Source organism: Dendropsophus ebraccatus, chromosome 8, assembly GCF_027789765.1.
Source record: "Dendropsophus ebraccatus isolate aDenEbr1 chromosome 8, aDenEbr1.pat, whole genome shotgun sequence".
In the NCBI taxonomy this organism is placed as follows: domain Eukaryota; kingdom Metazoa; phylum Chordata; class Amphibia; order Anura; family Hylidae; genus Dendropsophus; species Dendropsophus ebraccatus.
This window is the reverse complement of record NC_091461.1, coordinates 53,471,160-53,488,541: the sequence shown is the minus strand read 5'-3', so window position 1 is coordinate 53,488,541 and position 17,382 is coordinate 53,471,160. Positions and strand designations below refer to the sequence as shown.

Genomic DNA, 17,382 nt, shown 5'->3' with positions numbered 1-17,382 from the left:
CAGATAAATCTTTCTGTGTAAACGCACCCTAAGAAGTAGACCACACAACCTACTGCATCCAACGACACACACTTTAGCCTCCAGTCCTCCACTTCTTCTGCAATAGAGAAGCCTTTGTAAGCTGTATCCACGATTTCCAGGTCTCCCTAGGGTTGCAGCCAAATGTTTGGTAGGTTCGCTCATCACTAATCATTACATAATACAATATCATAGCATACCGTATATATATATATATATATATATATATATATTGTATCTACAGGACATATAACAGCTTTTGGCCGTCTTTTTGAACAGCTGTCATTTTGAGACAAAAATATGGCTGTATTATGTAAATTATGGTCATATTTTTGCCTCAAAATGACTGCCGTCTAAAAGGTTAAGTTTTAGTAATTTTATTCTCATTGGGTTCCTGTCGTCAAATTTGTGGTTTCATTACCTGTGTACAGAGCAAGCAGATTTGTTGTGGGTTTTCCCAATTTAAACTACCCACTGAGTTATAATATTTGTTTGCACACAGTAAAATGCTACCAAAATACAACCATAATTTTAGGTCAAAATAGAACAATGTGAACAGTTTAAAAAAAAACTGCCTTTTTTTTGCAAAACCAAGTGGAATATAATAAGCAAGATCATGGTCATTCTTCGTCACTGTGTGTGCATTGATGGTCGATTCCCCATAGACTTCAATAGAGCGCATTATTACAAACATAATATGGCTGTATTTTTTACTCAACCTTACATGGTATTTTGCTTGTGTTTTACATGTGTGAAAACAGCCTAAAGTCTTGGACAGTTTGCTTCAAACAGCTGAACAGTCTCCAAAAAGTCTCTTAAACTGAAACAAGCAAATAAAAAATGTTATATTTACCTAAAAGAGATCTACTGTATAAGCTTCCTGGTAACCCCTGCCCCCACCCTTACAGGTAGTAGTAGTGCTATCATTACCTTACTTTTAGTCCTGTCAATGTTAATTATATTCTGTCTGTGGATTCTTAGAGAGCATGATGGATGTGATTCACCCTCCATAAGAATCGGAATCCTATTAAAGAGACCCATGCAAGAAGATTAACTAGGTAAGCTGGTGGAAAGTCCATCATACAGAGGTTACTAAAACATATGTGATCCGTCTTCTAAGATCTTATAAATAAATGCACTTTATGCATTAGAAGAATATACACTACAAGTAAAAGAGGAAGTGGAGGGATCTGTATTCTATAGATGATATTTATCTACTAAATTACTGACAGGTGACCTGATTGACCTTAGCGAACCCTGCGCCAAGGATATGAGTTTAACCTACTTTTCACTAGTACTAGAAGTGCAGAGTCATGTCTCTGCACATAGACATTGTAAGCTGCTATGTTTGGTTATAACTGTCAGGGATAATGGCATCCTGGGCAAAAGGCAAGTCCCCAAACCTACCATTGACTACAGTTTTTCTTGTATTCTCTAAAGCTGTGTATATTTATGTAAAGATACATTTCTATATGAATATGTTTGACTAGTGCCCCACAATGCAAATATCCTCATCTAGCTCTATTTAGTTTAATGTTTATTTATTTATTTATTTTTAAAGGAAAAGTCCGACCATATAAAAAAAAAATTAACAGCCAGCAGGGGGTAACATAACAAAGAACCATTATTTACCTCTGTACCCTGTGCCCTGTACTCAAAAAGTATCAGGCCACTTGCACCGTGACCCCCATCGGAAGGCATTTTGCCCTGAGTTATAAAGACGTAACAACTGGCGGGAAATGCTGGAACCAGCCTCAGCTAATGCATTGCCCATCAGCCAATCAGTGACTGCAGCAGTGTTCTATCCCAGACACTGATTGGCTGAGCGGGCAGTCTATTAACCAGGTTCGTGACATTGCTGCCAAAGAAGATCCCAAGGCGAGGGTCCCAAAGCAGCGAGCCAGCACTGGAGAGGCACTGGGAGAGGCGAGTGGGAATTGTTTATCTCCCCCTCCCCCACCCTTGCCAGCTGACAATTTTTCACATGCCCGTAGTCCTTTAGCATTGTTTTCTCCAATCTAAAAATATAATTAAAAAATAGAAAAATCAAGTCTCCACACCACCAAGTCAATTGCAATTTCAAAGGACATAAGATGTCAGGGGATACCACAAGTTAGTATAGTAGGCTGAAGTATAAGGAATCCCTCGAAAGTAAGGCCGCTAACCACCTACCCGACCCCAACCCAGGGGGAGAGAGCTAAGGGGGGAGGCTGGTAGGGGGCAAAGAGAGCCACAGGTTGGGAGAGCCCCAGGGCTAGTGAGAGGGGGAAGCTGGGAGGAGAGACCTGGGGGAGAGAGGCAAGGGGGAAGGCTGGGGGGACAGAAATAAGACATACCCCAAAAATAAGACATAGTGCCTCTTTGAGAGGAAAAATTACTATAAGGCGCTGCCTTATTTTCAGGGAAACATGGTATGATATATTTAGAACATACTGTAACTATAATATTACAAGTTGTTCTAAAACCTAAATAATCCTGTCTACAGGGTGATACAGGTTAATGACTAGCATTTTCTTTATCTTTACCTGATAAGGTGCACGTGCTTGCTGTGTGATTTGCAGGTTGGTGTTTTCATGGATTGGCATCACATCCAGGTATTTATCTATTACATCTTAGAGCAAATATTCACATTATCAGAATTGGTCACAACTAAACCGCATGCAAGTAAGAAATTAACTCAATACTTTATAAAATAAGGTCTTGGCTCCTTTTTCATAGCACCTATAACCTACCGTCAGTCAGTTTCTAAAGGAAAATTCTTTGGTATGTGAGGTATATTCAACAAGATGTGTCATAAATACTTAAAGGGTATGGTGAATAAGTGATCTCCAGTTTTTAACAGAGAAGCAGGTTGGCACATCAAAGATAACCAAATACAATGCTCAGCTACTTTTAACAGCCCCCATACAGAAAGAAAGGAACCACTCCTCTTGCATTCTCCAGATTGGAGACACAACTTCCTTATTTTGATATGAGTTACATGATTGACACCAATTTAGCACATTGATTACTTAGAACTCCATGGGACCTTATTTTATTTTAATCACAGAATACATCAGTCATTTTCTAAATCTTTGGCACCAAAGCTAAACATTAGTTGTAACATAAGTGTATGTACCTACCTACTAAGTGTTGATTAGTAAAGAGAGGGTGGCACACACTGGACACAATAAAAAAACTAGTCAAGCACTATCAGCAAGCTAAAAGGAGGAAACTGCCAGGGCCGGGACATGTGGTAAATGGAGTAAGCAACTGCCTAGAGTACCATAGAGAAGAAATTTCAGAAATAACATACTGCTTTTGAGCAACCAAATGAAAGAGAACATAAACAAATATCAAATAAAAGGGATGGAACTGAAAGAGGAACTGTAGGAGGCAGTGGATCCTAGCAAAGACGCATGTTATGGGGGAAAGGCAGTGCTGCACTGAGATCTTAGCCTATACAGGGAGTAGGTAAATTTTTTACAGAAAAACTACAGTTTAATGAACCATAGCATTTTACAGCTGTCATACTAAATTTCAGGGACTGGGAGTAGGAGGAAGTGCATTCTGAATTGCAGCCTTGGACACAACTGTGGTGCCCACAAGCGTGGAGCGTGGAGTAGTCCAGGGCAGATGATGGTAGTATGCTCTTAGGGAACGCATTGTGGTTAACCCTAACGTAGCACAAACTCTGTCCAGAAGCCTACAAAGAGTTAAGTGTTGGCAAAAGAGTCCTTGCACAGCTATTCCCTCTTATTGCTAAACAGTTCTCTTGCAAAGCAAGAACAGGATTGTATAGATAAATGCCCTCTCTGCATGGACTGGAGACATGAACACTACACAGTGCTGTGATCACTGCGACAGACCCAGAGCTGGGTTACACTTTAGCAGTGAAACTGAATATAGATTCTCTGGCTGAGACAGGACTATGGTAATTTGCTTTAAAGAAGGCTTTCCTGTTAGAGGTGTGTAGACTGGACCTCCTCTCCTCACATGACCTAGCAGGGGATACACAGGCTTGTCTGCTCACTAGTCTGAGCTAGACTAGAATGATCCGCCCTTTGGGGAGAGAGAATTCAGCTTGAAGGAATTCTCTGTCAGAACCTTTTAGCAGATTTTGAAGGTTATGTGACCAAAGCGTTATGTATCCTTTACATGTGATCCACCATAGGTAGCAGAATACAGAAATACAAATGTGGTGACCACATTTTTCTGTATGTTAAAACTAAACATTTTAAAAACTAATCCATTAAAAAGAAAGCAAAAGTGCCATGTGAACCTAGCCTGTACTGAAATAGCAGCGTGACAAATAATATGGTAGATTATACAAGTTAGAGTCATAAACCCCAGACAAAGATTCAAAGATTTGGAGAGAGCTTCATCAGCCACACAACAACTTTAGACTACAGCAGCTGGGACACTGTACAAAGACAGCTTGTCCCGTGACTGGATTGTAACACAGAATAAAGGACAGCAAAGCCTTTACGAACCAAATGTCTTGCCTATAGTGGTCGGTAAGGGGCTCATGACCTTTCATGCCTAAGGAATAAATCGCCTGCAGTCTACCTTGTTGGCTTTTGCACCTAAAATTAAGCAGTTTACAAAAACCATAAATAAATCTTTGTCATGCCTCAAAAACTATACATTGTTACTGAACACACGGTACTTTCTTCAAACACTCTTATGGCCCAACACCCAGTGGCACCTCTAACTTAGTTATAGCTGATTAATTGCATGCTGTACTTTTCCTATGTTTTGGCTGAGATGTGAAATAAGAGCTTCTCTATTTGCTAAATACAGCACCTGAAATCCTCATGGAATTTCACTTTGACTTTTAATGCCAAGTGTGAAACAAGAGGAGGAAGTCTCTATAACAAAACCCTTACTGTACTGAACAGTGGACGGAGCAAACAACTGCGGGCAGGAAGTTATTGAGCTGCGACAACCGGCTTCTAAGTGTAACATTATACGTCTTACATGAAAACTCTATAGTGAAACTAGGTTCATGACTTTTAACTTTTACTAATATCCATCTATTATGTTCGACATTGGACAAAAGTCGATAAGATTTCAAGATCTTCTGTAAAATACACACTTGTTATGTTCTGTTAACACATTTTTTATTTCTTTCTGATACATTGACCCCTATAGAAGATTATCACCACTGCCGTACAAGCCCTGGCAAAAATTATGGAATCACTACTATTTTGTAGTGCAGATGCCCAGAAGGCATGCCAATGCTGTTGGATGGTTAGAACCTATAGTCCTATGCTTATCATAATTGCTGTCATGCTGATCACATCGGCAAGAAGGCATCCACATGGTTTTCCCATGCTCCTTGGGCTAAAACAATGAAAAGTAAGATGTCTGGCTTGATTGTGTGCTTTTGAAAGAAGGCCCGACACTTGAGTAGCATAAAGTAGGCATTCAGAGCTTGTATTCCAACACTAAATGCGGAAGAACTGAGTCCCTTGCAAGGATGCACTTAGTACAAGAGAGCAGGGACAATTTTTAGATCTGAGCTTTGGAGAAGTTGAATCTGGTTCTGCAGAATGGCCTTGAGACAACAGGAAACATGGCTGGTTGAGAGAAATTATCTGTCTGGCGAAAGTACAAATAATCCATATGGGTCCATATGGTGAAAACTGGCAGTTGAGAACTTAGTGAAGCAACACAGTTCTTCTTATGGCTCCTGTACCAGTACAGGAGAGTACGGGACCCTGAGTTCGAGGGGTATAAAAGATTTTGTTCCTCATTAGGTAATCATACTGTTTTGTGCCTCTTGAAGTGTCTGCAACTAGAGACAAGTGAACCGCTCATCTAAACGAAGCAAATCGCTTTGTTCGTTCTGCGCACCGCTCATCAAGCCGCCAGCCTTTCAGCTCTCCTCTGCTTCCTGCTGTTCCACGCCGGGTGCCGGGGGAAAGCTGGATGCAATCCTGGGAAACTGGGAGAATCCTGGCAGGGAGTAGAGCAACGCTGAAAGGCCAATGGCTTGATGAGAAGAGTGAATTCCTCAACTCTATCTTCAACCATCAAGATCTTTGTGCCACTGCACAAGAAGCTAACTAGTATATTTAAAGCACTTTTTTGATTTCACATACTGGTGGCCTGTCTTCATGGCTAAGTTCCCTTAAAACAATGCCTTCTAAAAATACCGGAGCTTAATCCCTACAACAAGAGGTAATGCTATGTCCAAATACATGATTTTTAACCCCCCCCCCCACCCCCCGGGCACTTAAAAAGTTACACTTAAAGAGTAACTCATGTTTTTTTTTATTGCAGAAATCAGTAGTATAAGCGATTTTAAGAAACTCTGTAATAGGTTTCATCAGCCAAAAAAGCCTCCTTCTGTACTCAAGAAGCAATCTCCCAGCCTCCCCCCCTGACTTCTTATCTGTGCATTATCAGGCAAACACGTCTTTATTACAGAGAAGCCAGTGAAGACGGGCTCTGCTCTCTCCATTGTAAGCCTATGAAGGGGGGAGGGGCTGAGGGAGATGAGGGAGCAGGAAGAGGTGACATGAAGGTCAGCTGTTTGTAGACTCTCTGGGCACCTAAACCGCAGGATTCAGGTGTCAGAAAGGTCAGTGCTTATCTATGAACTTACTGAGAGAAGATTGCAGGGTGTTGTGCTGTGCAGGACTGCTCCGTGCTCAGTCACTCCTAACAACCCCTCCCCTCTCCATAGCCACATAATGGACACAGAAATCCTGCTTCATTTGATGTGAGGGGGGAGGCTGGGAGATTGCTTTTTCAGTCCAGAAGGAAACTCTTTTAGTACATAAAACCTATTACATAGTTTCTTAAAATCGCTTATACTGTTGATATTTAATGTTTTCAGAAAAATGACCCTGAAATGACAGTTACGCTTTAAGCATGATTTGCATATTAGCAAAATGCTTGTATTTTGCCATTGGAGAGAACTATTCAAATTAAAAACCCACATCTAGAATCCTGATGAGAAGCCCTTTCCTGCCAATGGCTTATTTACACCCCTGTTTTCTAGCTGACAAATCTGCTTTAGGGTGCCTTCACACCTACCGGATCAGCAGCGGATCTCACTTCTACGAATTCGGAGCGAGATCCACTGCGGATCCAGTACCATTCACCTTAATGCTAGCACATACCCGCAGCGGGATTGACATCCCGCTGTGAGTATGAGCTTTAACCCCCTGGCGCCCGCAGCCCCGCCGCAGCTCCGCCGCTGCTTCCATCAGCCCTGGCGCCCGCATCCCCAATCGGCGCCCGCAGCCCGCATCATCCCCGCAGCCAGCACGCATCCCTGATTGCCGCCCGCCCGCATCCCCCATCATCCCTGCAGCCCGCACGCATCCCCGATCGCCGCCCGCCCGCATCCCCGATCATCCTCGCAGCCCGCCCGCATCATCCCAGCAGCTGCGCCGAGGAGCAGGTAATGTATGCTCTCAGCGGCGGGCTGCGGGGATGATGCGGGCGGCGATCGGGGATGCGGGCGCCGGGGCTGACGGGGGCAGCGGCGGAGCTGCAGGAGGCGGGGATACGGCGGGGCTGCGGGCATCAGGGGGTTAAAGCTCATACTCACAGCGGGATGTCAATCCCGCTGCGGGTATGTGCTATCATTAGGGTGAATGATACCGGATCCGCAGTGGATCTCGCTCCGAATTCGCAGAAGTGAGATCCGCTGTGGATCCGGTAGGTGTGAAGGCACCCTTAGGCACGATTTATATAGTTTTAGGCTATGTTCCCACACAGTATTTTGGTCAGTATTTTGCAACCAAAACCAGAAGTGGATTGAAAACACAGAAAGGCTATGTTCACACACTGTTGAGGTTGAGTGGATGGCCGTCATTTAATAGCAAATATTATATACTTATATACTTATTCTGTCCCGCTGTAAAAAGCAGACAGAGACAGAATAAAGCCCATTAGTGACCGCCATAGAAAGCTGTATCAGCGGTCACTAAGGGGTTAAAACAATAGCCGTTGTTTTGAAATAAGGGCCGTTATTTCACATTAAATTACGGCCATCCACTAAATTTCAACAGTGTGTGAATGTAACCTTTCTCTGTTTTTAATCCACTCCTGGTTTTCGTTGAAAAATACTGACCAAAATACTGGGCAAAAATACTGTGTGGGAACATAGCCTTAAATTGAAAAACTATATAAATCGTGCACACACCAAAATAATATTGATGCCACAAGTGAAAGTTTCCATTACCTTTGTTTTACTGCACATTACATAGATGTTCCTTGTAGGCTTATCATGCTCTGGTTGGTAACCTTACTCTATCATTTGCTGTTCCGCGAGAGATGATCCGTCCTCCAGGGTATTTCCGTCTATATCCCTAGATAACCTTAGCAGCAAATGTATATACAGTAGCTCATCTTGAAATACTCTCATCACTTCTAAATCTTTGACTATTATGTTACTTTCATATTGCATAAGCCTCCCATGTTTGGAAGGTAACCTGGATGCAGATCACAAGCTATCTATAAATGAAGATGTCAACATACCATGTATACATTACAGGCTGAAAGCTAGCTTTATTTTAATTTAATAGAAAGTAGAGACAGGTGCACATAACAAGCAGATATGATATAATATAAACCACAAGACATATGCATTGAAGATCATATAACCAGACAGGTTATGCAACGGCTTTTTGTAAATGTCATCCCTTGTTCCAGTAGATTTTCTTTGCTATTTTTGCTTAGGATCTCAGGGCATTATCCTTTTTAATTCAAGTGGATATTCTGCATGATGTTTATTCTATACCTAGGATGATGGAAGTACTTTTGCTAAGGGTCCTATTACACAAAGCGATTTTTAACAATTCGTGATCAACACTAAACGATCACAAACGAGATTGTTTAACTTTAACCTGAAATTGTTCACCATATTACACTCCATTATGCTTACGTACGTCATTTTTCCACAACTTAGAAGTATGAATAGGGCCAATAATCATTTGGAAGACCCATTTGATCTTTTTAGAGATGTTGCTTCATTATAATACACAAGTCCAGTCCACCACCAAAACCCCCCAAAACATGATGCTGCCACCACTGTGCTTCATGGTTAGGAAGATCCCATATGCACTGATGCCTGGCTTTTTATAGCAGTTTTGGAAAAATGGCTTCCTTATGGCTGAGCGGCCTTTTAGGTCATATGACTATAAGGGCCAGTTCACATTGAGCAAAAACGACGTAATTCTGCGGAGAAGCTCTCTGCCAAAGAAACCTGCCGTGCTCAGTGTCCTGCAGTGTTTAAATGGGAGGGTGCGTGAGCCTCCATTCCCGGCGCTCTCTTCTCAAAGAATTGGCATGTTAGTCCTTTGAGTGGAGAGGGGAGGAAGCGGAGATGCGCGCCCTCCCATTCAGACACAGCAGGAATTCTGCCGTTTTTGCTCAGTGTGAACTGACCCTAAGCCATAGGGGAGATTTATAAAACTGGTGTAAAGTAGAATCAGATTCCACCTGTCATTTTTCAAAGAATCTGTGAGGAATGAAAGGTGACTGATAGAGATGATTCAACATCGGAAAATCTTAGGTTCTATCGAACTCGAACCTTGTTAAACCTTTTGCTTTTGATTCCCAATGCCTTTCCGGTCCATGGGGAAGGAGGAGACAGCCCAGGTACCGCCTGGAATTCCAATGTTCGATCATCTTTAGTGACTGATTGCTAGGGGCAACTAAAGGCCCTATTCCACCAACAGATCTGACGACAGATTATCTGCCAAAGATTTGAAGCCAAACCCAGGAACAGACTATAACCAGAGAACAGGTCATAAAGGAAAGACTGGATTTCTCCTCTTTTCAAATCCACTCCTGGGTTTGGCTTCAAATCTTTGGCAGATAATCTGTCGTCAGATCTGTTGGTGGAATAGGGCCTTAAGACAATTCTACTTTACAACAGTTTAATAAATCTCTCCCATAGTGTATTGTTTATATAGATACTTTTCTACCTTGTTCTACCAGGTCTTTTGCTGTTGTTCTTAGATTGATTTGTATATTCTGCACCAAAGTCCATTCATCTCTAGACAACAGAAGGTGACTCCATCCTGAACCATACAATGGCTGCACGGTCACATTGTGATTAGACTTGCCTTCTATCATTTGTACAGATAATCACGGGACCTTCGGGTGTTTGGAAATTGCTTTCAAGGATGGACCAGACATGTTGACAGACACTATTTTTTTTCAGATTTCTTGGTTAATTTCTTTTGATTTTTCATTGATATAAAGCAAAGAAACGTGTAGGCCTCAAAATCCTGCCGCAGGTCACCTCCAATTATCTCACCTGATGTCAATGAAATAAACCAATAAGGAAAAAGCTAATAAATCAATAAGGGAATTGAGGAAGAAAGATTTTAAATAATTTCAATAAGCACACCTTAGCCAAGTACCATTACCTGCATGCCGGTACTGTCTTCCTGCTAGGCACATACCCCTTGGGTCTTGTCATACAGTATACAGTGTGAGGGTGCCACACATGAGTGACTTCTAGTTATTGCACATTATGACATTTACAACCACATCTGATAAGGTGAATCACTCACCATTATTACCCCAGGTTATGATTCTACTTAGAAACTTAACTACATCTAAAATTCAGCACAAATGTCTAAAATGATTTTAGAATTATCTGTATGACTGTATGCTGAAATGAAATACCTTTGATTAATGAAATTTGACATAAACCGCAGTGACAGGGGCATTTGATTTTAGCCAATATGACAGCTGAGGATATATAACATGTTCTCACAAGTCACACCCTTCATATTTAACATACCAGGACCATATATGCTGGAGTCACGCACCCTGCCCAAATGGCAATCCCGGGTTCATGGGAGATTACCTTATTCTCAAAGGTTAAAAAATTGCATTTTAAAATGAAAGTATTAATGCAAATATAAAGGGGTACTCCGGCCCTTTAACATTTTTTTATATGTTGCTTCCCTTTTATACACTGCTCAAAAATAAATAAATAAAGGGAACATTGAAATACTCCAGTTGCAAATCTTTATTGAGTACATAATTGAATACGTTGAGAACAATAAAACGTAAAAATGATCAATGTAAATCAAATGAATATCCCATGGAGGTCTGGATTAGGAATAATGCTCAAAATCAAATTAAATAAAATTAAAAACTGATCCAACTTTGAAGGAAATGTCTCAAGACAAGGAAATGCAACGACTGGGCATGCTCCTTATGAGGTGGGGGATAGTCTCCTGAGGGATCTCCTCCCAGACCTGCATTAAAGCATCAGTGAACTCCTGGACAGTCTGTGGTGCAGTGTGGCATTGGTGGATGGAATGAGACATGATGTCCCAGATGTGCTGGATTGGATTCAGGTCTAGGGGCCAGGCAGGCAGGGAACAGGCAGGGCAGTACATAGCATTAAAGGGGTTATCCAGCGCTACAAAAACATGGCCACTTTCCCCCTACTGTTGTCTCCAGTTTGAGTGGGGTTTTGAAACTCAGTTCCATTGAAGTAAATGGAGCTTAATTGCAAACCACACCTTACCTGGAGACAACAGTAGGGGGAAAAGTTGCCATGTTTTTGTAGCGCTGGATAACCCCTTTAATGACTTCATCATGCAGGAACTGCTGACACACTTCAGCCACATGTGGCATAGCATTGTCATTCATCAGAAGGAACCCAGGGCCAACTGCACCTGCAAGTGGTCTCAAAATGGGAATATGCATTTCATCTAAGTACCTAAGGCAGTCAGAGTACCTCTGGTGAGCACATAGAGGGCTGTGTGGTCCTCCAAAGAAATTCCTCCCCACACCATTACTGGCCCACTGCCAAACTGGTCATGTTGCAGGCAGCAGAACATTCTCCATGGTGTCTCCAGACTCTTTCACGTCTGTCACATCTGCTCAGTGTGAACCTGCTCTCATCCGTGAAGAGCACAGCGCGCCAATGTCCGATCTTTTTTTTTTATGCACTGAACCTGGAAGCACTGCAATACCAGGTCAATGTCTGGAGAGGACAGAGCAAGCTCTTTATCCATCTCCCTGTTCTAAAAATCCATTTAATATATGGTCTCCAGATAGGGGACGTATCAGATATTAAACTGATAAGAACAGATTCTACACTTGATCTTAGCCAAAAGGCTGAGAAGCAATGAGCCAATGTCCAATCTGCCAATCTTGTTGTTCTTTGGAAAAATGCCAATCACCCTGTATGGCGTTCTGCTGTAAGCACAACACCAACTTGTGTACGTTGGACCCTCATATCACCCACATGGAGTTCTGACAGTTTGAGCAGACACATGGATATCAGTGGCCTGCTGGAGATTAATTTGCAGGGCTCTGGCACTTCTCCTGTTCCTCCTTGCACAATGGAGGAGGTAGTGGTCCTGCTGCTAGGTTGTTGCCTTCCTACAGCCCCTCCACATCTCCTGGTATCTGCTCTAGCCCCTGGACAATGTGCTGACAAACACAGCTGACCTTTTTGCCACAGATTCCATTGCTGTGCCATCCTGGATGAGATGCACTACATGAGCAACCACTGTGGGTTGTAGACACTGCCTTATGCTACATCTATGGGTAAAAGTAATAACAAAATAACAAAAGTGACCAAAACAGCAGCCAGAAAGGATGAGAACAGATAAATTATTTGTGGTCACCACCTGCAGAATCTCTTCTTTGTTTTCTTGCTAATTACCTATAATTTCTACCTGTTGTCTGTTCCATTTTCCCAACAGCAGGAGAAATTGATTCACATCAGTGGAATCATAACTGGACAGGATGACTTCACAGAAGTGTGATTGTCTTGGAGTTACATTGTGTTGTTAAAGTGTTCTCTTGTGTTGTTAAAGCGAATTACCCATGTATAGAACAGTGCCAGCGCAGGAAAGCCAGTGCCAGTCCTCTTTTTGAACCGCGGTGCGGTTCCGATGTACTTTTCCGTTTTATTCATGGGTACCAGGCCAGGGGTGAAGCGCTTTAGAATCAAAGGTACCCATGAATAGAACAGCGCCGTACACAGGAACATTGCCGTGGTTCAAAAAAAGGATTGCGGCACTGGCTTCTCCACGCTGCTTCCATTTTATACATAGGTAATACTTAAAGGAGAAGTCTGGCGAAAAATTTTATTAAAGTATTGTATTGCCCCACAAAAGTTATACAAATCACCAATATACACTTATTATGGGAAATGCTTATAAACTTCTTTTTTTTCCTGCACTTACAACTGCATCAAGGCTTCACTTCCTGGATAAAATGGTGATGTCACGACCCGACTTCCAGAGCTGTGAGGGCTGTGACTGCTGGAGAAGATGATGACAGGGGGACACTGAGGGACACAGGGCACTGGAGGGGAACTGAACATCCCTCTGCCATCATCCTCTCCAGCAGCCACAACCCGCACAGCTCTGGGAGTCAGGTTGTGACATCGCCATGTTATCCAGGAAGTGAGGCCTTGATGCACTAGTAAGTGCAGAGAAAAAAAAGCAGTTTATAAGCATTTCCCCTAATAAGTGTAGTATATTGCTGATTTGTACAAGTTTTGGGGGGCAATACAATACTTAAATAAACATTTTCACCGGGCTTCTTCTTTAAACCAAATGTACCTGATGGGCCCCTGGCGTATGCCACAGAAAAGGAGCAGATTCGCTTTTGCTCCTTTCTCCATGGTGTACGTCAGCCATATACCCTGCTCACATGATGGACGGGCAGGGGGGACCCGGCATGGTGGGGAGGAGGCTGCCTGCTTCCAGGGGTAAATTATGATACAAATCTATACCTGCTGGAAGCAGGGGCAGGTTTGTTGCGCCATGCTCAGGGCTGGCTGGCTCTACTAAGAGGCGTATGCCTCTTAATAAATCTGGCCGAGGAAAAGCCGCTTAGCCAGTCGTGGTTGAACAGCTGATGACGCGGCAGAGGGGGGCCAGCATGAGGGACGACCGGCCTCCCGAAGATGACGTCGTTGACCCAAGATGGTGGCTGGGGTCGACAGCAATTTAGTAAGTATACCGAACCACACTTCCGGGGTGGGGGGGACATGGGGAAGGGGGCCATTCACTTAAATAACACACATTACAAAGTTGTATAACTTTGTAATGTGTGTTATTTAGTGAATAAATGTTAAACCCCACACTACCCTTTTAATACAGTCTGTGCACAGAAGATGTTTCACGGACCACATACAAGGACCTCTCAGCATTATGATGCTGGAAGCTCTGAATCAGTTTAAATCTTTGCGGTGCCGTACTGACATAGCCATGCGGCTGTGTCAATCCAGTCCCCCGAAGATCTAAACAGTTTTGGAGCTCCCGGCATCATAACAACACATGCCCATGGAACTCCAAACTCTGTTCCATTGCACACCATCTGTATATACAGACTGTGCACAGAATACATGAATAAGGCTTTAGGACTTATATGTTTCCACACATAGGGCTGGGTTCACACCAGATTTGATCAGTTGTTCCATACTGTTCTAATCACATTATTTGTGCAGTAGTAAATCATCCCTATAGTGTTCTTTAATGTGGAAAAAGGAAACTTTGGGAAACTGTGTAATGACGTTGCATGCATTCCAGATAGGCTTACCTGTCTTTACATCCATTTATGCTATAGGTAATATACTTTTTTAATTTATTAATTTCTACCTCATCAGGTTTTGAGCTGCTCAAATATTTAACTAGTAGCACATAATAAAAGAAGCAGCGACAAAAGACCCCGCTGTTAATGCGTGAATATTTCATCAACAAGTGACAACTTGCCCAGATTGGTGGAGCAGTAAACATTGACTTAACACAGATTCTCAAGAGGATTTAACTTTTGCATACATTAAGAAGTATAATTTAATCATTGAAAGCATTTGAACTAGTCAAGTAAGGGTAGGGCTGGCCCCACTAAGTGTAAGAGCATTCTACATTGGGCCCAGTCTTAATAAAGGGGAAAGGTTCTATCTTTTCTGCTCTCTAGCACTCCACTTTCTCCCTTTGTCTCCTCCCTCAGGACATTGCGTGCACCCGCAATATGCTCACCCCCCTTTTCTGTGGCAGTATTGGTTTGTAGAGATGATCGAACATTGGGAATTTTCAGGTTCGTTCGTACTCGAACTCCCGCTGTTCCATCATCTCTATTGGTTTGGACAGGCAGAGGGAGAAATTGGAGTGCTGAAAAGCAGAAATCATAGCCCCTTCATTTGGAGCTGATCGGCAGATGCCTATTTGTCATGGGTATCACCTCCTTTAACCCCTTGGTACCATCCGCTATACAGTCATGATGCTGGTGATAAACCTCAGCACCATAAACAACAGGTAATTCTCATTTTAGTTGTTTAACACCTTAGACATTGTGGTCCATCGATTTGTTGAATCTATGTAGACAGCACCCCTTCACCCCTGCGACCTGCCTGTGGGGTGCCAATGGGTTTCTATGGCAGTCGTATGTGCCTATTAGATCTACTAGGCTTCCTGTCTAGTATTGTACTACAATATAGAATTAAAAGGTTGCATGTCCAATCCTCAACTGGGAGAAAAAACACTGATAAACAATTAAGTCAAATAGAAAAAAAGGAGGTTAACAAAACATTGTATTGTGGAAATTATTTATTTTTACTAGAAGCTTGAAACAACCAGGTTCTTCCTAGGGCTTGCCACCCCACCAAATGAATGAATCAGGGGAGAATGGCCTTCTTTCTTAGGTCCAAAGATCCTATGTGTAGATGGAAGAGACATCACTGCAGCACTCTACCAATCTGGGCTTTGTGGTATAACAACCAGAAAGTAGCTTCATCTTGGTAAAAGACACATGCAAGCCGCCTGGAGTTTAAAAGAAAAAAACCAAAAGGAAAGTCAGACTATGAGAAAAAAGATCCTCTGGTATGAGGAAACCAAGACTGAAGTATTTGACCTAAATTCTAAATATCATATGTTGAGGAATCCAGGCACTGATCATCATCTGCCCAATACCATCCCTCCAGTGAAGCATGATGGTGGCAGCATCATGATGTGAGTCTTTTTTACTGGCTGGGACAAGGAGACTGGTCCGGGTTGAGGGAAACTGAATGAAGATTCTGAATAAGGGTATGTGCACACTTCAGAAAACCAATTTAAAATCCATTGCTGAATCTGCCGCTCGTCATGGCCCCGTGTTATGGACAACATTCTATGCACGGGCAGATTGTGTCGTCTGTCCAAAGAACGAGCATCGGATTCCACAATGGAATCACTATCCCAAAGTGTACACATACTGTAAGTAGTGAGATATTCTTAATAAAAACCTGATAGAGCACTCTGGATCTGAGGGTCTAAGGGTCTAAACACTAGTGCCAGTGTAATATTATTATTATAAATTAGCAAAGAGTTCTAACCGTCTGTTGTCATTATGGGGAATTGAGCATAAAATTAAGGGGGAAAACCTGAATTTGTTGTTTGGTAAACATAAAATGTTAAAGAGAAAGCGGTGAAGACTTCTGAAATACATTATTCATACTTTTTCATTCTAATATTCTTTGTATTCATTGTTTAATGCAACTCATATGACATTCTCTTGTGCTTCACCCTAAGACTGATTGAGAGAGGGATGTCTTGCCGCTAGGAGCCCCTGATGAACTGTGAAGCTGGAGACAGTAATCATTATAATGGTGGCGGCAGGGAAAGAACAAGCACAATAGGGTAACTCACAGAAATAACATGCTGAATTCCCTTCTCTGCTTTGTCTATTACAGAGTGTCAAGAGAGGTAGACCCCCTTCTGGTATCTGAGCATGCAAAAAAGGACATATTGCAGAGGGCTGCCAGAATTCATAAGACATCTTCATTGATACTGAGCGTAGTATGAGGTGAGGGTAAGCATAGTCTGTTGAATGAGTCACAAGGCCCTATCCGAGTCACCTTAGCAAGAAATTGCTAATTACCATCATCACTATGGTACGTTGCTCAAACTAACGCCCGTGAGCAGTGTGCCTTTTAAACTGAGTTGACAGCTTCTTGGGTTTTACCGCTAACTTCAAAATTTAGCCTTAACACTGACACTGAGCAGGCATGGTATTTGTCCTCCCTTGCCTTAGATCCTTGCCACCGTTGCCGCTGAGCATACTGAGAAGTTAGGGATAAAGGGAAAAGGAAGGTCTCTCCTCTCCAGTACTGCAATAATAACCTGCATGTGAGCGAATAGGGCTGAAGAGGAGGGACGTTCTTCCTCTTTTACACCTGCCATCAATAAGGGAACAGAATTGACACTTGGGGAGAACCCTTTAAAGGCAACCATAAGGCTAATCTGGCCCTCAGTGAAAGGAGTCTGATGCCCCTGGACTACACTGTAGGTTTACTTCTGAAGAACCAAAAGTGAGTCAATGCTTGGGTAATAGAAAACACTATACCTAAGGTTATTATTGAAGCTGTTAGAAAATTCAAGATTTATGTCCATAGAG

The 17,382-nt window shown here is 42.5% G+C and overlaps 1 long non-coding RNA gene and 1 other non-coding gene across 3 annotated transcripts in view; one reads left to right on the top strand and one right to left on the bottom strand.

Moving 5' to 3' along the window:
• Positions 1–17,382, top strand: part of LOC138799347 (uncharacterized) — a 125,314-nt gene that overhangs the window by 97,158 nt on the left and 10,774 nt on the right. For both annotated transcript variants that reach the window (XR_011364242.1, XR_011364243.1), the window contains exons 3-4: positions 1,000–1,076; positions 2,552–2,612. This is a non-coding gene — a long non-coding RNA (uncharacterized lncRNA). The remainder of the gene's footprint in view (positions 1–999; positions 1,077–2,551; positions 2,613–17,382) is intronic.
• On the bottom strand, positions 11,930–12,120 carry LOC138800242 (U2 spliceosomal RNA). The gene has a single exon (XR_011364434.1). It is a non-coding gene; the product is annotated as a U2 spliceosomal RNA (small nuclear RNA).